General features: G+C 41.9%; 1 protein-coding gene across 3 annotated transcripts in view; it reads left to right on the forward strand.

Moving 5' to 3' along the window:
- Positions 1-27,309, forward strand: part of PTPN14 (protein tyrosine phosphatase non-receptor type 14) — a 122,281-nt gene that overhangs the window by 11,013 nt on the left and 83,959 nt on the right. The window contains exon 1 of one of the 3 annotated variants that reach the window (XM_062637063.1): positions 23,029-23,050. The exons of the other annotated variants lie outside the window; for them this stretch is intronic. The gene's annotated coding sequence lies outside the window, so the exon portion shown is untranslated. Of the gene's footprint in view, positions 1-23,028; positions 23,051-27,309 lie in introns of those variants that run through there. 3 annotated transcript variants of the gene reach the window in all.

The following is a 27,309-nucleotide window of genomic DNA, read 5'->3' on the forward strand; positions in this document are numbered from 1 at the left end:
CATATCCATAATAATAAACATGTATACAAGTCTTTGCAGGAGCCAGGCTGTAATACTTGGTATGCAATAAATCTGTGCATGTGCATCCAGCTCAATTACAAGGAGATTTCAGTAAAGGCTTAATTTTTATGCTGAGCAGATGCCATAAAGGTCTTTTTTATGTCTGAGTCCATCATGGAGTGCAGCATGCCATGGCGTATTATACTTTGTGGAGTTCCACTGAGACAGATCCTGGTCTTTGAAAGCAAACTCTTACCCTGTGAATGTTCCTCCTGTGAGGAGGATGCCTGTGCACAAGAGGCACTGAAACTTTATGTGCAAAGGTCTGCTTCCATTTGTTAAATCTAGTGGTTCTCTATTCAGAGACTGTGGAAATAGCCTCAAGAACAGGAACTACAGTTCGTGACTCTTCCCTTTTTCCTTCGGGCTGTTGCAGGGAGCCAGGAGAGCTCTGCAGTGTGAAAGGATCAATGGGGTGGATGTCCAAGTGTCCAAAAGCTGTCATTTAGCTGCTGTATCAGGTTGGGTGGGTTTTGTTGACTTGGCCTTCATCTCTCTTGTGAAACAGTGTGATTTGGAGGCAGTATTTTTGGGTTGTGTGGGTTAATGGGATGGTCATTTTCCTTTTCCCCATCTCCTGATGGTGTTTGGCAATCAGAACACAAAACTGGAGCTTGCTGAACTTTTTTAAGCTAAAAGATGTGTCAAGGTACAACTTAATTATGAAGAATCAGAATTGGTTTTGACTATTAGTCCTTGGATGTAAATCGGATTTGGCTTTCCTTGTTGAGCAGGTACACACACTATCCTTCTGCTTGCACCTCTTCTGGTTAAATAAACCTTTAAATGATATTAATCTGTTCATTCACAGTTCATGCTTTGGTAGGCAAGAAATCTCAGTATTGGTTTTACCGATTCCTTTAAGGTAGCACAGTTTGAGCTATTTTTCATTGGAATTAAGGAGAATGATTTTCACTAGCTAAATCTGGTTGTTTTGGGTTTTTTTTACTCGTTAATACATAAATATAATGAAATATGTTTTGAAAGCAAATTTGCTCAATTCAAGGATGACTTCATGTGAAGGTTTGAGGGATTAGGAGCATTTTAATTTCACTGTCTTTAACATTCGATGTCCATGTAGAATCTAGTGGAATTTGTCCCAGTTTTAGTGATTTGGCAAGATTAGGTCGTGGTCAAATCAAGGTAATGTAACTACGCAAATGGAATGCCATCTGAACAATGGTGACTGGTGTTTTTTGCTTTAGATGCAGAGGAAAGTAGAGAAGTGTTAAAGACTGCCCTTCAAAGTGCTACTCAAGGTCAGCAAATCCAGGCTCAAAATGCTGTCTGGAGTTAATGATGCAAGACTGGTGCAGCACATAGCACGTAAGAGGAACGTGCACATTTGGGTTAAAATATATCCCCCTCCATCGTTGCTGCCCTAATAGGCAGTCTTACATCCTATAAACTGTATGTGAGAAACTTCTGAAAGTACCTAAGGGACTATAAACTTAGCACTAATTAAGCATAAATTTAACTGTTATTAAGGTTTTCTAAACCAAAGGGTATGTGACGTTGGATGGGTGATGTACTGGGGAGAAGAGAACACTGACCTGCTACAGGCCTGCTCTGATGAGCTGTAGCTGTTGTGGCACTCTTGTGTTCTGCTCATGTGAAGAGTTTAGCATTTGAGCTTGGCTCAACACCAAGTGAGTCTTTTGGGAGCTACCACTCTCCAATCCTCCAGGTGTGTACTTTTTCTTATGACTTAGAATACTCTTTTTTTCTTACTTTAAGGCAATGTAAACCTTAAAGCACAACGTGATGTAAAAACAACTCTGAAAAGAGGGTGTTGAATGTGTATGTTGGTGATCTAATAAACTGGATGAATGATGGTGTGCCAAAACTTGCTAATGATGCAGAAGTATTTTGATTAGGCAAGATTGAAGATGACTGAGAAATTGAAAAGGGAATCCAAGGAAGCTGGGTAAAAGGGAAGCACAGCAGATGATGTTGATAAATTCAAGAATATGCATGTTGGAATAATCAAATGACTTGTTCATGTTACTGGGTTGTAAGTTAAGTGTATTAAGGGAGGGAGATTTAAACAAGGTTTTATTGGAACATGTGTACCTCCTTAATGCTTAGCACTGGGCAGAAAAAAATGCCGTATTTGTTGTGCAATGCTGTGTTAACACAAAGGATGTTATTAAACTAGTGCTCACATTCACCTGGAATAAATAATTTGTGGTCTCCTAACAAAGAAGAGAGATTGGAAAATATTACACGAAATTGAAGTGAAAATACTTGTGTGGTTTTGTTTCAATCAGGTCAGAGGAGGTAGGATATATATGTGCAAAATAATGATTCACCATTAATAAGTGATAATTCCATTACCCTTTGCTACAATGACTAGTTATAGGGAGTAGTTTGAAAGACAATGTGTATAATAATATACTTAAATAACTTCTTTTGTATAAGTAATTGTAATATTTACTGCCAAAGCAGATGATGGATGCTGGAGAGGGACACTTTCTTAGGGACTGTAGCAATAGAACAAGGGGTGATAGGTTTAAACTGAAACAGGGCAAGTTCAGGTTAGATATAAGGAAGAAGCTCTTTACTGTGAGGCTGGTGAGGCACTGGAACAGTCTGCCCAGAGAAGTGGTAAATGCCCCATCCCTGGCAGTGTTCAAGGCCAGGTTGGACAGAGCCTTGGGCGACATGATCTAGTGTGAGGTGTCCTTGCCCGTGGCATGGGGTTGGAACTTGATGATCTCAAGGTACTTTCCAATCCAAACCATTCTGTGATTGTATGATTCTATGATATAAATGAAATTAAGATCTTGGTAGGATGAGAAAGATAAGTAACTGTTCCTAGGGACAGGAGGAGCAGTCACAGCTACAGCTGAAGGGGTGCTAACTGCAGTACTCTAGGGCACAATCAACACTACCTGATACGGACCAAGACATTTCTTTTAGGGACAGATCGTCTTGTAAGTGCCTGCTATGGTATTTCATATGTTTTCTTACTGGGTAAGCTGCTGTTAAAAACAGGCTATTGGGCTCATGTGTTGACCCACTATAGCAATTTAATCTCTGTACTATACTATGAATGATGGTGGCTTTAATTAAATACTAATGCAGGTAGAATTGAAAGTTTTGGGGTTTATATGTGTTCAGGCTTGATGGAAAGTATATCTTTGCCTTTAAGTCTTTAACACAATAAAGTTTGATGTTTTAATTTATTGAACCTTGCTCTGATGCAGCCTGGGCTGGGGTAGAGAGCAGAAATGACAGTCTTCATATAAAAGGCAGATAACATTTGTATCTGTTATTAATCAGTTTGGTTATAATGATAGATGGTTTCTAGTATGTGCTTTAATGGGCAACTAGAAATACTTATATACAAATATACATATTTTGTATATTTATATATACAAATTTGCACATTTTTATAAACATTTGTATATACAAATATACAAAAGGAATGTTTTGTAATCTGTGTGGTTAATACAAATATTTGTGAGGTCTGTACCAGTGGTAGGTGTGTGTTTGTGAGAAATAAGAGGATCAGGTTTTGGGGGTAGCTACATCTTGTGCAACTTAGTGGGTCTTTCAAAACAAGTGATGTCAAAGCAATAGTAGGCCAACACTGTGGAATTCTTGCACATCTACAGGCTATAAATGTGAATCTGTTACAGTAGAGCAAGTGGGGATCATGACTGATCTGAAAATCAGCACCTCACGTTAACAAGTTAATGTATGGAGGGTGTAAGCTTTGCCTCTGAAAGTTTCAGGAAACTCTAGTGTAACTTAAAGTATAAAAAGCAAAGACTTTAGCAACTTTTAGGTGCTCTGACCAACCATAATGAGCTGTCTCACAGGCTGCCTGCCTGCTGTCTGCAAAATCAAACGCGGACTGATTTTCTGACTTCCCCTGAAAGGCTGAAGCTGTTTTGGGGGTAGCCTTGCACTGCTTTTCTGAGCTCAGAAAATAAGGTTAATGAGAAGGCCTTTGTTGGTGAAGGTGCATCAAAGCGGTGGCCTCCTTTGGGATTCCATCCCTTGACCCTTGGGCTGGGTTTGAAGCGTAGCTGCCCAAAGGGCGCTGGGCAGGGCCTTGGCTGGGGAGAAGTTGGCTGTGTAGGAGAAGCACAAGGTTGCCAGTAGTTGTTTGAACCTGTTTTTGTGCAATTCTTGTTTTTACAACTGAGAGAATAGTTTGCATTCCTAAGGTTTTTTAGATTAGCTCTTATCACGGAACTCCCTCTTTTGAGAGGAGACATTCACTACCTTGTAGATAAAATACCTTTAGCTTTTATTGATGATGATAACTAAGGTAGGGTTTTGGACAAGTCTGAGCAAGAGCAGGGGACTTTGCCAGTCACAGATTTAACCAACAGAAGCCGGATCCCTTTTTTGATGTTTACTGCTACATGCCATTTCCATTGCTACTCCTTCCCGCAGCACTTCCATTTGTTCTTTCAACGCAAAACTGTATCCTGTTGGTAGTGGAAACTCTGCATTTTCTGAGGGTGTGATATGCAGCACTTAGGTGGGACAACGTAAAGGAATTTCCACACAAAACCTTGTGCCTGTTGTTTACTGGCACAGAGGGAGAGGAGAGAGAAAATCAATACATCCAGAGGCCTAATTCACCTCTGTGCTGAGGGTGAGTAAAACTTCTGATGCCTTTGGGGGGAGCAGGCCTTGAAAGTCCTAGCCCACGTGTAAAAAAGGAGAGATTCCTGAGGAAATCTGACTTCTCCCTGAAGAGCTTTCTGAGGGGCTCAATGTGAACAGATCTGCCTCAGGAGGAAGCGCTCTGATGAGCTTTGGGGGCAGTGGGGAAACGGGCATGTGAAATGATGGTAATTCTTTCGCCCTTGGTTGGCCTACTTTAAGAGCTACTCAGTAAGAATGGCATCTGTTTACATTCTTCACAGTGCTGTGAAGATTCAGTCTGTTTAGGACCATGCCTTGGTCAGTTTACCACATAAAGATGTTGGCTACTAACGTCAGGGGATGGCTGATGCAGTCTTTTGCTGATAGAGAGGAATATTTCCAGAGGTTCAGAGCTCTGGTAGGTTCAGAATGGGCAGTGCACAGGGCAAGTTTCTGCTTGTGAATAGAACAACTTACGTAGACATATTTGAGTGAAGGTCCTGTGATTCCTTGCACCTTTGCCAAGACTGTGTTGTGGGAATCTGTGACAGCAGAGCTAAATCACAGTATTGATACTTACATGGTGCTGCTTCCCGCTTTGTTGATTCTTTCTGAGAACAGAGCAAGGCAATGGCAGGGTTTTCTTGTGAGTCTTATTCCCTGTGTCCCTGTTGGTAGCCTAGTGGCCCAGAATGGATTTGTGCATAGTTGGAAATCTTGTTCCTAAAGCAGAACTGAAATATTGCAGGAGAGTGTTATTGATGCAGCTTAGCATTTAGCATCCAAACACAAAGTATGTTTGTAGCTAGTAATTTCACTTCGTTTTATTTTTATTAGCTTTCTTCCTGCTAAGCAGGACATAAAAGCTGCCATTTCAAGATGGAAGTTATTTTTGCTTCTTAGATACTTTAGGGCTTTTAGTATGCGGTTTAATGTTTTCCTAACTTAATGTTCTGTAGAGAAAAGTGTAAATAAAAACTATGCTGTATATGGAGAGTTAGATTTAGTTTAATAATTAATGGCTTTTATTTGCTTTCTGCATTACAGAATGTGCTGGGATCTTTGCAGATAGCTAAAGGCATAGTATGTGTCTTGAATTACAACCTAAGGAAGAAGAGAAGAAATGGTTTGGTACAGTAGGCAAATGGTGTGTTGGAGAGAGCAGGTATCTATGTGAGGATTTGGGTTTCCTTGGTCATAGCCTGTCCTTCCCTGTAGCTGGTTAGTTTCTTAGTTTTTCTGGTTTCTGTCTTTAATTGGGAAATTGTCTTAAACACATGCATTTGAATATGCAAATTCAGAAAGGCCCATTTCCTGCAAGTTTCCACTTCAGTAATTAAGAGCCAGTTATGTCAGAAGAGAATTACTGATACCACCTCAGGACTTGACTTCATGAAGCGATGAGCATGCCCCGGAGCTGGAATGGAGGCAAGCACCTTTAAGAAGAATGCAGTAGCTTGGAGTATGGGATCGTCTCTACTTGCTCTGTGTTAGTTTTGCTCTAACGCTTCTTGTTCTTTGTTGCTGGTGTAGTAACCTAAAACTTGCTCACAGAGCAGCTCTGAGTGTTTGTCTTATACATTTGCATGTAACTCCTCACTGCTGAAAGGGTGAATGATTAATGTGGGTAGGATGTGCTTTCAGAAACCATGAAACCTTGCCTAACGGTGGCCCAGTTGTTTCTTCCGACCTACAAATAAGGTTTATCCAGAGACTGATCTATTCTTACAGTTTTCCCAGAACCTGGCTTAGGAATGACAGTTGTCACCCCTGCACTAAGTAATCGTTTGAACCATCTGACAAGACGTGGGTACACAGTAGAGACACATCGATAACATCAGTTTTTGTTGATGTTATATGTAAGGTTTCTCTCCTGCTTTTGTATTTTTGGCTTGGGTTACAATAGGAGTTTTTAATGTGTAGCTTAACTGTGGATGTGTTCAGAGTCCTGGACAAGTGCCACTAACTCTCTGCATGTGGCTGTGCAATTGTGCACTTCCTTCCCCTCCATGAGCAGTATGAAGTGGTTGTGACTGGCAGGACCCTGAGCTTGCAGTGATAATACAGTAAGTTCCATGCAAGTAAATACTTTTAAATGAATGGGGTGTTAAGCTAACTGCAGAGAACACTGTCCACTGTTAAATACCACTGAATTTTGCTTTTTCTGTCATCCTCAGTAGTATGGATTCATCATGGAATTCATTTTTTACTTGGGGTTGGAATCAGAGCAAATGCATTTCTGTCTGTCCATGTTGTATGTTGTAATCAAACAGAGCCACAGAGGATGTGACAGTGACTGGGAAGGATATCCTCAATATTTTCTTAGGATGAAAATAACCAGACTTGTGCATGGTTATATTCAGAAGGCTTTTTGCCATGGCCTGAGTGAGCTGTGGCTACAGTTCAGAAAGCAGAATGTGTGTGTTAACTGTTGAGTGCCTTTTACAAAAGCTAAAACACGGGAATGAAGTCAGATAACATTTAGAACTTACATGTTGAAAAGGACCTTTTGGTAATATAGTGAATAAAATGATTTTATCAGTCCATGGCAGAATCTAAATTGTTTATGAGGAGAAACTTCCCCATAAGTAGTTCTATGATTTATTGTATTAATCTCTCAGGAATACCAACTGTGTTATTGGGACCATGTTACAGTAACACGAGGCAGTCCGCTAGAACAGGCACTGGAAGGTCTGAGCCTCTGAGAGAACCAGGCAAGTTTCTGGCACTGGAATCACATAGGTCCCTTTCTTCACAGGGGCTTGAAACAATGAAGTCATTTTACAGTTAAGCCCATGTCATATTAGCTCCCGTGGTTGTTATTTTTCCACAGCTCTGTTAAGGTTGGGTTACTGAACATGGGAAAAAGTTGAGGGTTTGGGTTTTTTTTTGTTTGTGTGTTCTGGTTCACACACACACACCCCACACCCCCCCCCCCCCCTTGGGCATTTAGTGTGCTTTTTTAGCACATAATAGTGCTAAAATAGTGCTATTTTTTCTAGTACTGTGGTGAAACAGTACTTTGAAACCAGTCCAGAGATATTTAAGTAACTAGTTTTGGCAGAATTGTGTTTTGGGGCCCTCATGAACAAAGTGACCTCCTTTACAGTATTTCATCCTTTTGTACCTGTATTGATAATGCTCTTCATTTGCTGTATCCTGACGCTTTTGAAAGGCTGTATATTCGCTGACCCATGGGTATTCCTGCCTTGAGGTGTGATGCCCAAGCTGCTTTCATGGTAGCTACGCCAGGTGACCAGGTTTCATCAGACATCATTAGACCTGCTGTCTACAACATGTTTTAAGCAAGGTGGTAAATGCATTTCAGAGAGGACCAGTATGGGCAGGAACTGTTTGTGTGGTGACTTAAATGTAGATTTCCTCCACTGCTGTCTCAAATGATTTTACTGGCATGTGTGATGATGTTTGTGTAAAGGGGTCAAACCTAAAAGCATTTCATCAGTGTAAGGAACTGATAGTGCTGAGTATTGAGTGCTAGCTGCAGTGGAAGGGACTATGCACCAAACAGTGCAGAATCTGTGCTGGATGGTGTTGTCAGAGTTGGGGGTTTATTAAGTCTTTATGCAGTGAGTCCTCTGCCTGGTAGGAAAAGACATTGAGGAGAACTTGAAATTTGTGTTGTTCTTTTCCTTTGTAGCTTTTGTTTTAAAAGGGAGTATATCTCTCATCCCTGTAATGGTAGAGAAATATAGGAAAGGCAAATGAAGTTTATAAAATACCAAAGGTAGATAGTTTAAGAGTAGTTCTGTCAACTACTGAAAACCATTAATCTTTAGCCCCCCCAAATGTGATGTGTTTTTTTACAGGCTCTGTATGATTGCATCATGAACAGCCTATGACCACAACCACTGTGGCATTTTGCACTGGATAAGTGGTGTTTAGACATGGCCGTAAGCTTTACTTGTGCAGTTTATATCTCTCAGGAGTTAGAAATATATCGGACAAAGAAAATCTCCCTTTGGATTTAGGAGACTTTGAAATACAGGAATCGGTTCCAGTATTTTATTGTAGTATTTGGTTATGCCTTTAAAGACTGTGTGTCAAATCTTTTGTATTATATTTTCAGTGATTTGTATAACTTCATTCCTTCTTGAATTAAGGAATATGGCAATAAACAGTGGTTCTGATGGTCTGGTAGAAGTGTAAGCAGAAGACGTTATCAAGTGTGTGGAAGCAGTTCCTGTACTGAGTTTGTTCAAACATAGATGCATTAGCTCATGAACAGCGAGAGCTTTACAAGGACAAACTGCAAGGCTGGAGGAAGTTAGACACAAAAGGGTGCCCCATTGCCATGTCTGGTGAGACTGACCACTGATTATCCTTGTCCCGCCAGGATCATGATGACAAACTGCTTTATGTCCTTTGGCCAGATAGACTATAAGGCAATTGAGACTTTGTTAGGTTAAATTCAGACCTCTTCCTGCAGATGGTTATGGAGCCAGCATAACTAGACCAAAAGGGCTCAAAATCTCATGCAAGAAGCCAGTACAATACACATGGATTCAAAGAATTGGAAGTTTAAGTGTTGCAGTTGGGTAAATGTTAGCATTGTAACACAGCTCACATCGTTATGTTACCTGCTAGGAGAGCGGAAAATTACAACTCAGTTATTCAGGACTGTAGTAAATCTAGTCAGTACCTCATACTCCTGACATCTGTCAGTGTGGTGGTGTGATTATTTACCTTGGCGCTGCAAGCTCCAAGCAGGAAGTCCAGTTGGTGAGCTCTGCATCCCAAAGCCTCCGGTGTCTGCTTACCAGCATAACCTGCAGCCCTGATTACCAAACCAGAGTGTTTGTGTGAGCAGAGGCTTGCAGGATCAGGACATCACTTTGTAATAGGAAATGGCATTTCCAAAGGTGAGTGTGTGGAAAGGGTCAGTAACTCTTGACAACTTGTTGCAAAGGAAGTTCTGTTGGAGGATTATTACTTGTAAAGTCAATTGCTGTAGGGTTTTTTTTTTCCCAAACAAAAAACCTGTAGTGGTCAGACTGATGTGCTCAACCTGAGATCCTTTAGCAGTGGTTTTAGCTATGTCTTGGAATAAGTAAACACCTAAAATCATCTCTGGTTTTGTCATCTCTCTGGTAACGTGCTTGCTTCCTCTGTTACGGCAGTAATCGTTAGATTAGCTGTGTTTAAACTTCCTGTCTCACCAAGGCTTTTTCCAGTATTTTTACAATATCCTTCAGGAGGTATCCATGTCATGTTTCTGGAACAAAGGGTTTAAATTAGTGGGGTTTCCCCCTTTTTTTACCCTCTTAACTACATTCTTTCTTTGTCTGAAACAGCTTTCCAGCTCTGATACTTTCTCAGGTTTCTTTTTCTTTATTTTTTTAGCTTTATTTTGTTGGCAACGGCAGATGTTATTGCAATGATACGCAGGCTAAAAAAGCATAATACTACTTCTGTCTGCAACTGGTGCTCTTTAATAACTTGTACAAAAAGCTGAACAACCTATTTACTTGTATCACTTGTTATTCTCTCTCTGTGAAGTACTCCAGGGTTTCCAGTGAACTTCTGAGTGTGGTGCATGTGCTGTAGGAGCAGTGTCCTTCACTGTGCCGGAGATTGGTGCCTTGAGTTTGCATGAGTCAAGAGAGGGCTTTAGCATGCGGCATTATGGAGTGGGGATTTTGGTTGCCTGCTTCCAGTGGGTGAGATGTCTATGTATGAGGAAAGGGGTAAACTCATCTATGTGATATCTCAGGTTAGGCAATAAAAATGGCATGAACTGTGTTGTTCACCTGCTCTTATGAGCCATTTTACTCTTGGCATTTTGTGGGGATACTGCTGCTTAATAGATTAATACTGCTGCTTAATAGATAATAGACCCTTCAGCTGTGAACTCTAGCTGGGAAAATAAGTGGCTGAGATGCACAGTGTCATTGTGCCTGTTCAGGGTAGGCATACTGAGTACATAAGTCTTGAAACAGGTAAGTTTTAGCATATTCTTTTACCGTTAAGCATGGAAATTGTGGGCACTGAAAATAATGAGGATGCTGCATTTTGCCTGTGCTGGTTTACTTACCAAAGAAAAATCTAGGCATGAGGTTTTCAAGCAAAAAGTGGAGCTGAATTTCCACAACAGTGAGGCAGAACTCCTCTGGGACAGTCTGGCCTTAGTTATACCATGGGTAAACATCTTGCCGATGCTGCGTACCCAGCTCAGCCTTATAGAACCATAGAATAGTTAGGGTTGGAAAGGACCTTAAGGACATCTGGTTCCAACCCCCCTGCCATGGGCAGGGACACCTCACGCTAAACCATGTCACTGCGTGTTCCTTATGCTTAAGTCTCATTTTCCACTAACATGCCATTACTTGCCAGAGTGGGGGTTTGCCTGTAATGTTGATGAGACTGCAGCTTTTAGTGTAAGTGAAGATTGAAGTGACACTTGAATGTGAAGGTCTTTAGGCCTGTCTTTAAGTTTTACCCCTCTGGTTAAACTCTTTTGGCTTTGCAAATGCAGCCGCTGCCTTGCCAGTTGGTGTTTCTGTGTGGATTTCCTACCAACTCTTATGTTGCTGCTGTCGAGTTTGCATTGGCTCCTTTTGTGTTCTTTTGCATTCAGATGTAATGCTGAGTTTGGGAGTTATCAAGATAACATTTAGGTGTTTTTTTTCATATTTCATGTTTTGGGATGCTGAATATATTCTTGATTCATTCCATGTGAATTGTTACTTACAGTTTCCCATGACAGTTTCTTTCTCTGTTCGTTGATTCATTTATTGCATCATCTGGGTTCTTTCCATATATGCATCTATAGTAGAGCTGAATGGGAGAGTTTGCCCTAGTTTGACACCAGCACTCACATTCATCCACTAACTCAATTCCGTGTTTACCTAAGTTGTGGCAGTGGCACTGTGGTATCAAATCTTGATTTTGCTCCATGATGCTGCTGCTGCTTTGTAGCTACAGTCATTTAATTTCTTTGCTTCTATTATTTTAGAAAGTGTCAGGTTTATGGTTTGTATTTTTAGTCTATGTTGCCAGTAATAAGCAGCCCCTTCCTTCCCCTTAAAGGATAGTTTCAGGGCATGCAGATTGGTTTCTTCCACTCACTTGCCTGTGTTGTGCTCTTCATTTAAGTGTCATTGTCCTGATGGGAATTAAACAAAAGCCCAATTAGGTCTCACACTATATTGGAAAGGAGCTTGCCAGGATTTGAGAGTAGAACAAAGGATGTTTCATTGACAGATTTCTTCAGAGGAAGATGTCTCCGTGGAAGTCTGCAAAGCAGCACACGTGAAGCTATTGTAGTTATTACTAGATGACCTTTGAAGGCCCCTTCCAACCCAAACTATTCTATGATATTCACAGAAACTGAACACTTAATATTCTTGTTTTAAAAGTTGTCACTTGAAGTCATTTGGGGAGTGGAAAGAGAAGAGTGAGTTAGAACAGTGTTTTTTCCAAACTGTGCCTTGCTGTTGGCATTCCTTCTGCAGAGTAAAGTGATTTGGGAAAGGGAAGAAAACACGCAAGATGAAGAGGGAGCAGCCCAGAAGAACCTTCTTCTTCAACAGGAGTCTTTAGATGGTTACAGGACCACTGCTTTATTGCCTGAAGACTTGTGAGGAGTCTGAAGAGAGAACGTTCCCGTCGGGTCCCTAGATTTCTCTCTCTTTTACCGTTAACCTTTATTTGAAGCCAAGGCTCTGTACCACTGTATATCAAACCCAAGACAATAATTGTCAACAGTTCCAAGCACGTGTATACATTACGGTGTTTGATTTCCACTGAGCCATAAACGCTCTTTGTCCTTTACCTTTTTCTAGCTATTGGCTATTCCTTGTGGACAGGAAAGCTGTGTTTAATGCTTTGTAAAGTGGCCATCAGTTCCTTGCTTTTATCTCTCTTCAGCATAAATTATTTTGAGCAAGGCCACAGGACTGTTCTGGCCAAGATTTGCAGGTGCCCCTTGTGAAAAGCCATTCAGGATAAAGGCTTAATCTGACTGTTTCTTTCCTCCCCTTCTCTCTATTTCACCTCTCCTTGAAGAACACTAATCCTGAACCATAGGAGCCCATGGCTGGTCATCTCCCTCCTCCATGGCTCACTTCTGGTGTGTTTTTGTCATTTTCAAAATTAACCCTTGCTTGGATAAGAGAAAGGATATTCTTCTACCTTTAAGCTTAGAAACCTGGTGTGTGCTGCCATCGCAATATTTCTAATGGGAAATTCAGCCCCTAATTATCAAATTAGATGCACATTCTGCTTTTTTTGGCATGCCTTGCCTTCAGCCCATCTGTCAGGTTGGCACTGTGCCCTCAGAAAGTAGCCGACCAGTTTCAGCTGAGCAGGGGAGCCAACCGAAGATGGGTTAAGAGAGGCAGCCCGCAGAACACTTTATGTTCGATTCCTCTTGCCAAAAGCTCTTCCTGTTTGCAAACAATGTCAGCTTAAGCCCGTATGCTTCATTACATGGGATGACATCTGTGGAGACAGATGCAGGGATGACAGTACAAATGACATTTGATAAGGAAGGGCATATGCTATGAAACCAGACACTGTTCTGAGCTTCAGACCCTGTCTGTGCTGCATGTGTGTGCACGGGAGTATAGATTGCTTGTAAGTTTTGTTGTGCATTCTTCAGCTAGGATTGGACCTTTGAAGTGCATCACAAGTTTGTAGTTGTGTGATTTGGTTGTTGCAAATTGTTAGCTCAGATCAGTATTTTGCTTCAGTACTCTTTGAATGGTAACGTGCATTAATGGTCCAGTGGTTTGCACCGTGTAAGGGAACACATCTGGGGAGCGCCAATGAAAGGGGTGTCTGGTGTTGACAGAGGATTCTGCTGGGAACTGGCCTACTGAAGAATTTCAGTATTACCTTCCGAAATGTCTTCATTTAGAAATACATCCTTTGGATGTGAACTTTGCACATTTGGGTAGAAGAGGTGTGAAAAAACCTTTGGCTTTGACAATCTCTTTGCCCCTTTGTTAGATAATGCTGCTTTTTCACTAGAGGTGAGGTTCTAATCTAAAGCTACTTTTCTTAAGTACCTTTGCTTTTTGTGTTTCCATTGTGAAAATGAAGTTTAAAAACCAGGACTTAATTTTAGTTATGGAGACTGTAAAGAGATAATGTCAAATCAAGATCTAGTGAACTCTGTCTAAAGTGAACTTCACATTCTAAACCTGTCTAAGACAGAGCACTTTGGTTTTTCCTCTTCAAAAATGTTTATTGTTGTAATGTGTACAGTACAGCAACATAGGTACACACAACAAAGGACACAGGGCTCTTCTTGGAGCCTTCCAGACCAGCCATGTCAAAGAAGTGATGCAAAGTTACAGGAGAGGAGAAGGAAGAGCAAGCAGTGGCCCCAGCGCAGCAACCTCAGGGAGGTCAATCCTCTGTCTTGAAGCTGGGAGGACATCAAAAGTGGTTTCAGAAAGTCGCCAGTGAACAGGAAAGGAAAGAAAGGAGTTCTCCAGTAAAGTGGTTTTGGTTGCTGGTGCTGCTGCCTCCAGAAATTCCAAGATTACATTTGGAAGAAGAGTGGTTTTGCAGTGACAGTAAGGAAACAGAACAGTTATTATTAGTTATAGAGAGTTGGTCTCAATCACAGCAGCACCAAACGGGAAGGGAAACAGCAAGTGAGTGTTCCCATCAGTTTGTGGTGAGATAAGGGGACTTCAGTGTATGTGGAAGAAGTGCCCTTCTCTGCCCTTGATGTATCATGTCAAAGGCATCAGAAAGTCGATCACTATATTCAGACCTTGGAGGAGAATTGGCACCCTTCCTGCTGAGGCTGATGGAGAAGGTATTAAGCTTTTGTTAAGTGCACTTTGCATGTAACCCACCTTAACAAAGCTGAAGGTGCTGGAGTGGGGCCAGAGAAGGGCAACGGAACTGGTGCAGGGCCCGGAGCACAAGTGTGATGGGGAAGGGCTGAGGGACCTGGGGGGTTCAGTCTGGAGAAGAGAAGGCTCAGGAGGGACCTGATCGCTCCCTACAAGTGGCTGACAGGAGGATGGAACCAGGAGGGGCTGGGCTCTGCTCCCAAGGAACAAGGGATGGGACAAGAGGAAACGGCCTCAAGCTGCCCCAGGGCAGGTTTAGATGGAGCTGAGGAACAATTCCTTCCTCAGAGGGTGCTCAGGCATTGGAACAGGCTGCCCAGGGCAGGGCTGCAGTCACCGTCCCTGCAAGTGTTCACATGCCGTGGAGACAAGGCCCTCAGTGCCATGGGTCAGTGGCGGCCTTGGCAATGCTGGAGTAATGGTTGAACTTGATCTTAAAGGTCTTTTCCAACGCAGTTGATTCTATGATTCCAACTCTATAGGAAAAGATATGTTTAAACATTTTCACTTTGGTTTCCATGGTCAGCAAAGTGTTAATCACAGCACCATGCAAAATGTTTTGATGCCGAGGTGTATCATAAAGCTGTGTTAGTGATGTTCACAGGGGAGTTTCTTTCTGAGAAATTTTAGTGTGATATACTGTTAGCTTGGATCAGATGTGGTTCATTGAATTTGCAGTGCTGTGGTGGGGAAACTAATCTGGAGGAAGAGGATTTCCGTAATTATACTGATACAATCACTTTCTCTACACAGCTTTTTCCCTCCCTGCACTTTCAGAAGGGTGATTTCACTTCCAGTTTGGATTAGACAAAGGAATTCTCCAAAGCTTGTAGATGAGGCCCTTAGTGACATGGTTTAGTGGTGGCCTTGGCAGTGCTGGGGGAATGGTTGGACTTGATGATCTTTTCCAGCCTGCTTGATTCTATAAGCATCAGTTGCTGTGGTTGGTTGGGGTTATTAAGAAAACTTGAGTACCTCATTTCTACCTCTTATACAGCTCAGCTGTTTTATCTGTAATAAAGGGTTAATAATAATGATGATGATGATGATGCCTGTTTTTCATTCTCCCTCTTCCCCGGGTGCTTCATCACCTTGGTAGAAAAGATACTGCCAAGTATCTTTTTCTATATATTGTAAGGTAATGCTCAAGTTACGCTCATTAAAGTGCCTTCATACAAAAGATACAAATAACTACTTCTCTATTGAATTTTGAACCTGATTTAGTAGCTGCAAAACGTGATTTTTTGATAGCTGTCCAGACTAGGTGAAAATTCAGTGCAAGTAACAGGGATTAAATTGTAGGCACAGACATTTGTGCTGGCATTTCTTTTCTCACAGTATTGAACTGCTAAAAATGGCTCCTATTTGTAAATAGGGTGTATTTATATGAAACTGTCTGGGTTTTACAGTACCACAGTGCTTCTGGTGCATTTCATGGCAGTGATTTTTATGGAGTTTGCAGAAAAGTTGGCCTTATTTTGCAAGAGGTCCAAGAGGATACCCTTATAATTCACTTTTTTGGCCTGGCGTAAGTCTGGGGTACTTAGTTATCAATGGATCCCTCTGCATGTACATCTCCATGTACTGTTTTCTTATGGAAGGATCAAAGAAGTGGGTTTTTTTTGTTTGGTTACATGATGAATCGCATAAGTTATTGCTTAGGCAGAGTAGCCAGAGGGTAAGCTTTGGCTTTGCTTGGCCTGCACCATATTTTAACGGCAGCATTGCTGGAGCAATGGGCAATGCTAAAATGGAAGAAACTTGCTTGACTTCCCCCTTGTTTCTTCCTTTATAGAATCACAGAATGGTTTGGGTTGGAAAGGACCAACCCAAGGATCATCCAGTTCCAAATCCCCTGCAATGGGTAGGGACACCTGACACTAGACTGTGTCACCCAAGGCTCTGTCCAGTCTGGCCTTGAACACTGCCAGGGATGGGGCATTTACCGCTTCTCTGGTCACCCTGTGCCAGCGCCTCAGCACCCTCACAGGGAAGAGATTCTGCCTTATCTCTAACCTGAACTTGCCCTGTTTCAGTTTGAACCCATCACCCCTTGTCCTATCACTGCAGTCCCTGATGAAGAGTCCCTCTCCAGCATCCTTGTAGCCCCCTTCAGACACTGGAAGCTGCTCTGAGGTCTCCACGCAGCTTCTCTTCTCCGGGCTGAACAGCCCCAATGTTCTCAGCCTGTCTTCGTACTTTGTGTGCTGATTGTCAATGTTGCTGTGACCTTCTGTATCACACACTGTTCCCACAGAGAGATTCTGGGCTGTTTTTATGCGCGGGAGATTTCTGGTGGCCTTTGAGGTTGGCTTGTGTCGATGGGACAGGAAGAAGAGGCATTGCAGGATGTGCTTTAGCAATGGGAATTGTCTTCAGTATTTACTTTTAAGAGCGTTGCTCTTCTTGCCTCCTTGTGTTGCTGTGAGGTGTTTTCGGTGTGTTCCTTTTCCCGTGCATGATGAGGATGCACAGGAAAAGGAACACTGATACTCTGCCAGCTCTGGGATCAGGCTCTCCAGCCCAAGCCAACCATGCAGGCTGCAGTTTTTCCATGTGATGGCAATTTTAGGGTCAGCACTCAGATTGTTCTGAGGAAATCCATTGCCTGGTGCTACGAGCCCAGCAGCTGCATGACACTTGAAAGCTGTAGTCTGCCACACTGGAAAAATAAGTTATCGTTTCCAAAACCTCTCCTGTCAGTGCTTATTAGAGAATTTAGGTGTTATGGACCTCCTTGGATAAATCATCTCCAGTAGTGATGGCTTGCTTTGAAAAGGCTGTTTGCTTGCCCCTCTGGTACAGCAGTGGCAGCTATCTTGAAAGGAGGAGTTGCACAACTCTGAGATATCATCGTGAGCAATGTGGGGATGAAAACAAATCTCTCCTAGACAAGCACTGAAAGAAATTCCACAACTTGAGAGCTGCCTTATCCCACTACTGAGATGCTCTGCGAGTGCTGAGTATGCTGACATGGGCCAGCAATGGGGAGAACAGTGAGGTGTGTGACTTGCTACTTTGCAATGTGCTAAATTAAGATAACACATCTACTTCAAAGAGTTAGCATCATTGAACTTATATATATATATAAGTAGAACAATGATGGTGCCTACATTGTAGTCGCTGAAGAACAGAGCGGCAGAACTTTACCAGAAAAAAAAGGGATTTCCAATCATCATGGAAATTGTCTCTGCAAAGGCAATAATTAAGGGAATACAACTTGCAGCTTAGCTCATGGTTGTTACAAGATTCACAGTGGTTTATGGCATTGCAGATCTCTCCTAGTGATATCAGTCCTAATCAGGATAACTAATGATAGAGGAATCCTCTGCTGCAGATTGTCTGCTGCTGTGATCATGTTGTACACAGTGCTTTGGAGACAGGGGAGAAGAAATGGCAGCAGCTCGATGGCTACTTGGGGAGCATGCAAGTTAAACAGCCGACATCTGATGAGCCACCCTCCAAGAATGTGTGATTGAATGATGGTTACCTGATTGCAGCTGTTGATGAAGACCAAATGTGTCTGAAATGTGAAACACCTTATATTTGTAGGTAGTGAGTGCACTGTAAACACCCACAGTTTACACTTAATATAACTGTCTGCAACCCCCCCCCCCCAGTTGTCCTCAGGAAGAGGTGCATTAAGTGTTTGTTGTTGTCAAGCAAGTACTTCTACCATTTTTAACATTGTTTTCTAATGATACTGAGCCTTGATGAGCTTTGCTACACCTGGTTGGGTTTGGGTTGCCTCCTTTTTAATGAGGCAACCTGCCTGTTCAGAAGTTTCCACACTATCTTGGCTTAAAACTATCCGGGCTTTGATTGTAAGAGCAAAATGGAAATGTACGAGCAATTTTTTACGGTCCACATGTTTAGCAAGAGAAAAAAAAGTTCAGGTTTATGGCCCAGATGCTAAACAGGTGAAGTATTAACATAAATCATGGTGTTGGGAGCGCATAGGGTAAGGATTGGAGGAGTTTTGACCTTGCTGATGCAATAGCTAAAGGCAGAGGTTGCTGTTCATCACGAAGTTTTATTTAGCTCTATCAGCTTTTCAGAGAGAACAGAATATCATCCAGTAAGCCTTAAGCAGCTATTATAAATAATGAATCATTTCAAAATGTGATTATGGTTGTACTCCTGTAGGATGCAGGTTGGGCCTGGGCATTGACAAACAGGCCTGTTGGAGAGGCAGAATGCCACCTCACCTCCTGCAGCTGTGTTGTCACTGACCTACGAGCAGCTGGTTATTCAAGTGCTTAAATATAGATGGAGAAGCCCTACTAGTAAATAGCTATTTAAACCATTGGTGTTTCCAGTACAGTACTTAAGCCAAGATTTACTGTTGCAAAACGTGTCTGAGGAACAGTGATGATGCTGTGGATGAAAAGAAAATCAGTGAAAATACAAATAGTGAAATTTTGTGCTGGATTCACTAGCAGTGACTCGTTGCTGGAATGTGAAACAGTAGTCCAAAATTAGTTGAAGTGTTTATACGTGGATTATTGAAGTGATGAAGCTGTTTGGAATGCGGGGTTTTGAAACAACTAATCCAGGGCAGTGCTTATGCTTCGTTAGTTTTGTAGCTGCTTTTGTATCTTTGGAAGGAGTTATGACCATTGTTTCTGGTATTGTGCGTACTTAGTGCACAAGCTTTTAGTAAATTGCCATTGTTAGACTTGCGTCTTGTTAAACAAACATAGATTGAAACAGATTCTGTGCTGTAAAAACAACCGCACGCAAGCCAACTGCTTTGTGCGTGTGGGTTATGTATCATTTCCCCTCAGGAATTAACAACATACCTTCAGCTCCACTTTTTCATTTGATTGAAAGAGAGAGCCTTGCACACAGAAGAAGAAAACTCTTGGACTCTAATCTCTTAATCTCCATAAAATGCATGAACGTTTAGCTTTGATAATCTGTGAAACAAATCTGGTGGTCCGTAACATTTCTGATGTGCATTCCCCCTTTTTTGCAGCAAAAAGAAATCAAAGCAAACATAACATATGACAGATGGGTTGGCGTTGGTGAGCTCTCAAGTGTGAAGAAATTCCATAGCTCTAACTCTCCCTTCTAATTCACTAGTGGAAAGTCAGTTTGGTGGCCTGATGATGATTGCTTTGCTGATGTTACATAGTTTTCCTGCTAGTGGGATCACCATGCACCTTGTGGCCTTCTGTATTGGGCCTTTCTGATGCTAGAGAAGAGACTATCCAGGAGTAATGTCAAGGAATGCAACTTTGTGGCTAACAAGCTTTTGTGCTTGGAGGTACATCTGAACAATGTGTGGAGTTTTCCTCATGCTTGGGATCAGGAGCTGATTGAGATTCAGAATGAGGTGACTGAAATGAGAAGATGCCCATAGCAGTCCCAGCTCTAGCATAGCTTTTAGAGTCAAAGAAAACAGCTTTACAAAAATCATTTCTGCATGGAAGATCTTTCAACCCTGTTTCCTATCTATGTTTCCAAAGGCAGATAGTTCTTGGGATCCTGCAGGATCCAAAATGGAACTTACTTCCCTCCCACCTTCCTCCAGAGTAGCAGGAGTGAACTGAGCCCTGGTTTTGGCACATACTCATAGGTGAGGTGATCTCCAAACATGTTGTAACTACTCTGCTATAATTATTCCTAGTACAAGGAGGTTCAGCTTCTGATTTTTAAGTCTTTAGGGCTGGAAGAGTGTTTTCTTGTTGGTTATGTGTTTCCTTTAGTAGAGGTGGTGGTTTGATCTTTCCATTGTAAGTACCTTGTACAATAACATGTCCTGATTGCCTAAATGTAGGCAAAATAGACATGATTTAGAAGCACTTTTAGCTCTTAAAGTGGATAGCTGCCACTTGCCCCTGGTATTTTTCTAGCCTTTGGAATCTTACAGTAAGAATGGCTTTGGAGGAGGATTGCCTGCCTGAAAAGCCTGCTCCAGAAATACTTGTAGGACCTACCTAAAGCAGAATAAGAAACAAAAAGCATACTGGTGTTACATGATGTGTGGATTAGAGTGGCAGGAAACTGGACCATGGTGAACTTCACTGGTGTGTACTGAAAACAAACCGAGCCCCACACCCACCCTGCTGGTCTTGGTCTTTAAAGTTTTGTTGGCCAAGCTCTGCCTTTTAGGAGTGGGAAAACAAGTCAGACCCACACTAGACACAGTTACGCTGGCAAAAAGCTCAATGTAGTCTCTGCCAGTTGAATGAAATCCTGTGGCTTATGTATTTTATTCCATTCAGGGAAGAGCCTTGGCTACCCCTTCACTGCCCCCCATCCCTTTTTCTCCAGCCCAGCAGAAACTGCATCTCCAGTAGTAGGATTTGTGGAGCTAACACTGCCAGTAGAATTCCTTTTACATGTTGGTAAGCCAATAGAGAAGCATTAGCATCATCTCGGATAGTAGTTTTTTCCAGGAGATAAAGTGAAAAATGCTATCAGAGGGGACAGACAGATCAGCTGGGTGCAGAAAATGCATGAAAAGAGCAATGCAAGTCCTGTCAGAAGTGCCAAAGCCTCTGACGAGCTTCCTTGGGACCTGTCAGTCTTTGTGCACCGACTTCACTTTCTCAGTGACATGGGTTTGCCTGGAGGCTGCAGTAAACCATTCAAAATATAACAGGATATCCTGGCATGACAGGAAGATGACCTTGGGGATCTAGGTCTCCCAAGGCTGGTGTAAGCTATTACTGTGTAGAAGCTCCAGCTTTGGAGTGATTTTCAATGGGCTGTTTGGTTTTGCTTTGAAAAGAAAAAGTTGCATGGGTTTTGCACACCAACAACTGCTCATGGAAGATAAGGAATTGCAGCAGCCAATGCTTGGGATTTATTGCTGTGGTCAATTTCCTGTTGTTTTTAATAGGATACGGCCCCTCTACTTCTGAACCAGTGAGCTGTAGCAAAGAGACTGTATCGTGATGCAAAGGACTGGCTGTCGGGTTGTGAACACACGCTCATGACCGTGATTCAGGCTTCCAAAGCAACTTCAGAGCTGGTTTGGTGTGTTCATGGACACATTTCAGCTCCTTGTAACAGGGATTTTTTTTGTTTAGGAGCCTTTGGTTTGTTTTAAAGCTATATAAAGAATTTCTGGTGAGGTTTGCTTGGGGCAGACAGTGGAAAACAAGGATTACCTGACTGTTAGGGTGCCTCTGGCCCAGGGCTCCTGCCTGGGTCACTGCATGGGTCAGAAATCAGGGAATTCTTGGCTGGCTGCTGGGGAAGAAATTGGCTGGGAGCAGAGGAAGGAAATCTGGCTGGTAAACTTTTAGCAGATAAATTTGGGTTAAAAAGCAAGGTTTTAACAGTGGGGGATGAGTGCTGTGTATCGTTGTTTCCCTTTGATTAATTTTATTTGGATTCTTTTGTCTATTTTCATTCAGAAACATTCCGTAGTCAAAATATCCCAATGCTCTCATGTGCGATAAAAATAAGGAAACAAAAAAATTGAGCTGGGCACTAGCAAAGAACCACACAGGGAGTCACAGGAGGGAGATCATCTGCTCTGTAATTTAGAAGGTCTTGGTAGGCCTTCGAGAAGGGGGTCTAAGTGCCCTCCGTGGGATATCAGCATAGCTTGCTGGAATTGTGCAATGCAGTTGTAATTTGGCAAGCTAAATTCATCATTGTAATTCTTCAGTGGCTATTTCTGGATTTTATAGTAAATTTCAGAGCTGCCCTTGAACGAATGCTTTGTTATATTGTTTTTCAGCTGGGCTTTCTGCAGACCATTTGGGGTTTCTTTTTGCTGGGTGGTTACTTTGTCCTCAGACCATCTATTTAAGTTTTAGTAGTATTAATGAGCAGTGAGCTTCATTTTAGTTGTGTATCTTTTAGTATTTTTAGTAACCAGGATAACTAAGCTGCAAATCAGATTGAACAGGAGGTGCATTTCTGACCAATATTTCACCAACCTTACAGGCAGGGAGATACATGTCTTGGCATTTAGAAAGTCATGATTCCTGTCATACTTTTGACATTATAATCCAATTATTTTACCTTTTGCTGCCCTTATCCATAAGATTTTATTGCCTCCTGTTAATGATGCTGTTGACAAACCCAAGCATTTAGGATCATCCCAAGATTGCCAATTTGATTTCTTGTAGCAGTTCTGTAGTATGTAATGTTACAATCCTTTGGGGAGTTCCTATGTGTAAGGGCTGGGGAAGCAAAGTAGATAGAATTTTCAAGTCCAGATGAGCTGGGAAGTTTAAATAGGATTCAGCATGCCTTGAGGACTGGTAAACCTTTGTCTGCTGATTCTGGACAAGAGATCAGAAGTCAAGGCAGGTTTCAGCTCTCAAAGTGAGGTGGCAGTTTTAGTTTTCATGGATCCAGTTAGTAGTGTGTTTAAAGAATGAGGTGTTTTCTAAATTCCATAACACAGCTCAAAGGTATATCTGAATTACAAAGCTTGTTCGTAATTAGAAGTAGCTAACTCTGTTGCTACCTACAGTTTGTAATGCTGAGGAACCATGTTCTGTTGACAGGAATACATTTTGCTGGTAGTGGAGACAGGTGACTTTTACTAAGGAGAGTGCTGCTACCTCTAACGGCTGCTTAAGGTAAAATGTAATGGTCTTTGGCACCTGTTTTCCAGCACTAATGCTCTTTTTGTAAGAAGAGCCTGTTGCTCCAGAGCCCATAAGATACAGGGGCTTTCTCCATGTTGTCTCTTTATATGCTTGCCTCATGCTGTTTACTGGTACCTCTTCATACAGAAGCAATATGCACAGTAGTGAACATCAGTACTTTCCTTTAAAGGTTTCAGTATGTTCATGATGTTGACTAGCACTAAAGAAAATAAACTGTAAAATTCAAGCACGCCTGATTGGTTTTTATAGTTAGAATGGGAAAGAATTAGTACTTGGCATCCAGAATACTTTAAACCAGTGCATGTCTCAAGTGATTTCTGCAGCTTTGTTTCAACAGAAGATGCGTTCTCCGCAGAAGCCTTTGTGTTGCCAGTTTGTGTTCAAAACAAGGTGTTTTATTTCAGACAACTTTGTACTAGTAGTGCCCTGTGTTTAGATGGCTCATTCAAGCAGGTCTGTTGGCTGCTTATAGTGTTCCAGACCATCTGCATTTTATATCCAGGTCTTTATTTTGAGAGCTGTGACTTTCTTTCTTCTTGGGAAACACAACTGAACACATTTCAACTGTGTCTCGGGTTATTTTGGTTTTCGGTCTGTATTTCGTTTAGGATGTTCACAGTACATTTCACATGCTGGATTTTACGCCTTTTTGGTTGCAAGAGCTATACTATGTGATGAAGGTGTGCTTGCATGCAGTAAAACTATCTAGCTCTCAGATTCTAGATATGAAAATCCCCTGGTTAAGTTTCTGACGACATCTGGCCAAATTCGTGGAGTCATAGTAACATCAATCTCAGTGCTTCCTAACATGACATAGAGCTTGAAAATGGCTGCAAGGGCTCAGAAGGCATTATTCTTCTCAAAGCAGTTGTGTTTTAGACAAATTAGCCTGTCAAGCTGGCAGTCAGATGTGGTGGCTTCGACTGTAGTCAGTCATCTCAGGTGCAGAGCCCACGGAAGCCTTGTTTCCCTCATGGGCACTTGCCCAACTCAGTCCTTACCACCTTCTACCCGTGTCACGTACTGCCATAGTTCCTTTCCATAGGGCTTGTAATAACTATTTCTGACCATCTTTTTCCCTGCTGCTGGAGCAGGAGAACTGTTTGTCTTTCTAAAATTAGATATCCATGGATACATGCAATATTTTTCTCTGTTTGAACTTGGCAGTTTCAGTTGCATATGGAAAAGAAAAGTGTGTTCCATTACAGGAAGTCTGCATGCTGTATTCTTCAGTTACAGGAGGATAAAATGTTACGTGGAGTATTTCAGTCTTTGTTCTGTAGAAGGAAAACAATACTTATAAAACCAGGTTTATACTAATGTCTGCAGCCAGACTCTTCCTCTGTTGTCATTGTGCAGCATTCAGGGTACCACCCTACGAAGGGAAGCTAGCTATATATGGGATACAGCAAGGGCACATGACTTTAATACCACTTGAGAGTTTTTATTGCATTTCTGTTTTGTTTCTCCAGCTGAGAGTGGGTGTTTGAACCTCCTCAACTGCATGGACCATTCTTTTAATGTAGGTCATCTTGCCTGAACATCTATATTTAATTCTCAAGATTGCAGACAATCTTCTCTTGCTTGCAGTTTGTCTTAGGACACCAGAGGTAGCTGTAGTAGTGGTAGGAAATTATATAGTACTTTAACGCTTTTCTTGGCTATAAAAGTAGTTAAGAGGTTCTAAAAAACAAAATTAAGTTGCATTAAGACTGTTCCAAGGACAGCTAAAGTGAGAAACTGGGATGCTCTTTGGTGTCTGGAGTAGTGGGCAGTCTTGATTCCAGAACAGGCTGCTTCACCTTGTTAACTTCTTGAAACTACTGTAGTATTTGTTCTCTTTTGTACACAAATACATGGCTCTTACTTCTCTGAGGTACTGGGTGATAGGGATACTGTTAGGGTGGTGAGGCACTGGAATGGGTTGCCCAGGGTAGTTGTGAATGCTCCATCTTTGGCAGCGTTCAAGGCCAGGTTGGACAGAGCCTTGGGCGACATGGCTTAGTGTGAGGTGTCCCTGCCCATGGCAGGGGGTTGGAACTGGATGGTTAAGGTTAAGGAACCTAAGGTCCTTTCCAACCCTAACTATTCTATGATTTTATGATTCTAATGTGAACTTACTTTCATGGAGTAATATAATTGCTCTGAATAAAAAAACCCTGCATAAATGGATTAGTCTGACTTTCAAAAATGGCTTATGAGTAGTTATGTTGCACCTCTGCACTGAAGGAGCTAAAACATAAATTAGAGTTGAGGTGGTTTCTGGCTTTGTTTTGATCAGTGGTGTTTACTAGTTATCTACAAAAAAGAGGTAAATGGGGTTTGACTGCAGTGGGAGAAAAGCGCAGCCTGAATAGGTGACGGAGTTTAAGAGAAGAGGCTGCTCTTCTAAATTCTGTATGTTACATGGGATTCATGCCACCCGCTGTTTTACTTCTTCAGAACACTTGAAGCTTGGACAAATCAGCCAACAGCTGGGAAGTTTTTACTGCACTTTCCCATCTGCATTGAAGAAATGTTTTCTTTTTGTTCTTTGCTTATCTTTGCCAGCCTTTTTCCTTCTTCTCCCACTCTCTCTCCACTTTATGCTGGCAAAGTGATGGAGTTTTTCCCTTCTAACTTAAAAACTTTCCCATTGCTCTAACTTTAAAGAAGCCCAACTTTCTTCTGTAAGGCTAAATACTTTCATACATCATGGTAAGGAGAGGGTGCTATTTGAGTCTTAGCAGCCAAAGTGTTGTCCAGCCCAGTGACCCAAAGAAGGAATCTGCATATGAACTTGGCTTTGTGGCTCTGCTAATATATTTAATTTCCTTGTGAAAGCATAGTAGCAGATTTTGTGCTGCCCTTGTCACTGTCAGAAGATGTGTGTCTGCCAATGCGTGCATCCTACTGCCAGTTAAAGTGATTGCGTGACCGTTTGGAGGTAGTAAGGAGGGATTTGGGAATTGTCTGTTGTGAGTAGCTTGTGTCAGGATGCTGCATCTCCCATGCTGGCACGCATTTGCTACACTGAGATCTGAAGATGCCTGTCACTTCTAAGAGTTTCTGTTACTCCAGGTTATTTATGATTCAGCTGGGCTACCACTTTCAATAGCTGTGAACAGCTAACACCATGTCCTGCAGGAGCTAGTCGCTCAGATGGGATAATGTGGTTAGAAAGATGAATAAATCCTTTCATAGAATGGCCTTTAATTGTCCCCAGTGACACTTTATTTGGAAGTTAATGATGATTGATTTCCTCTTCCAGAACACCTGATGGTGTAGGAGGAATACAAAAAGAAGCAGGTTCTTGAACTGCCTTTTACACTTCCTTTCTGTCAGTCTTCTATCTGTGAGGGTTTGTTGTTTGGCTTGTTTTGGTGTGGGTTTCATGTTTGTGTTTTACCTCTCAGCTTTCCTATAAAACCTTTTTTACCTTGATCCAGTCGTAATGTTTACGCTTGGATGTTTTGAAGTATTTATTTTTCAATTGGCTTTGTGATTTGAATAGCTTCATATTATTTTTGGCATAAACTGCAGTGTTAAGGGCCAGCAATATTTTACTCTGACAAGTTTATATATCAAAAGTTGAGAAGAAAGACTGAAAAAATGTGATTTGGGGGTATGTAATCCATGGCTGCCAGTGAAAACTGATACTGTGAAATCCCATGAGGATATAACCGTATTCCATTACATTTTCTTGCCTTGTCACTGAGAGGAACACAAAAGTAGACAAGTAGTTATTTAAGCACATGACGTGTTTCTTGCTTCCAGAAACTTTATAAAAATAGCCAGGTAGAATAACAATAAATTCATTACTCTTACAAGGATTTCCTGAATGTGACATGCCAGTATATGACTTTGAACTTTAATCTTACTTAGAATGGAGGTTGTTTTGAAGATAGCCCTTCAGAAGGATTCTCCTATTTATGCTATGTGAATGCCTGTGTTATATTTAGGCACTGAAAATACTTTTGGACTGAGTGTCCTGTATTCTGCAGTGGGGGGGCCCTGGGAAGATAGGAGCTGTGCTTTCTTTCATGAGCATACTTAAAACTCCTTCCCAGCAATCCTATTCCCTCTTTGAGAGTCAAGGCTGGGCTCTGCTGCCTCCAGGCTCCCTCCCACAAGAGCAGGTTAGAACCTCTCCTTACGCCGAGATGCAGGACAGTGGTTTGTACAGCTCCCATAGCTTGCAGTCAGAATTGAGCTGGATACCTTTCCAAAGCAAGGCAATGTCATGTCAG

The sequence above is a fragment of the Pezoporus occidentalis genome, unplaced genomic scaffold (genome assembly GCF_034315485.1).
Source record: "Pezoporus occidentalis ecotype Australia unplaced genomic scaffold, CSIRO_AGI_Poc_V1 ctg50, whole genome shotgun sequence".
In the NCBI taxonomy this organism is placed as follows: Eukaryota; Metazoa; Chordata; class Aves; order Psittaciformes; family Psittacidae; genus Pezoporus; species Pezoporus occidentalis.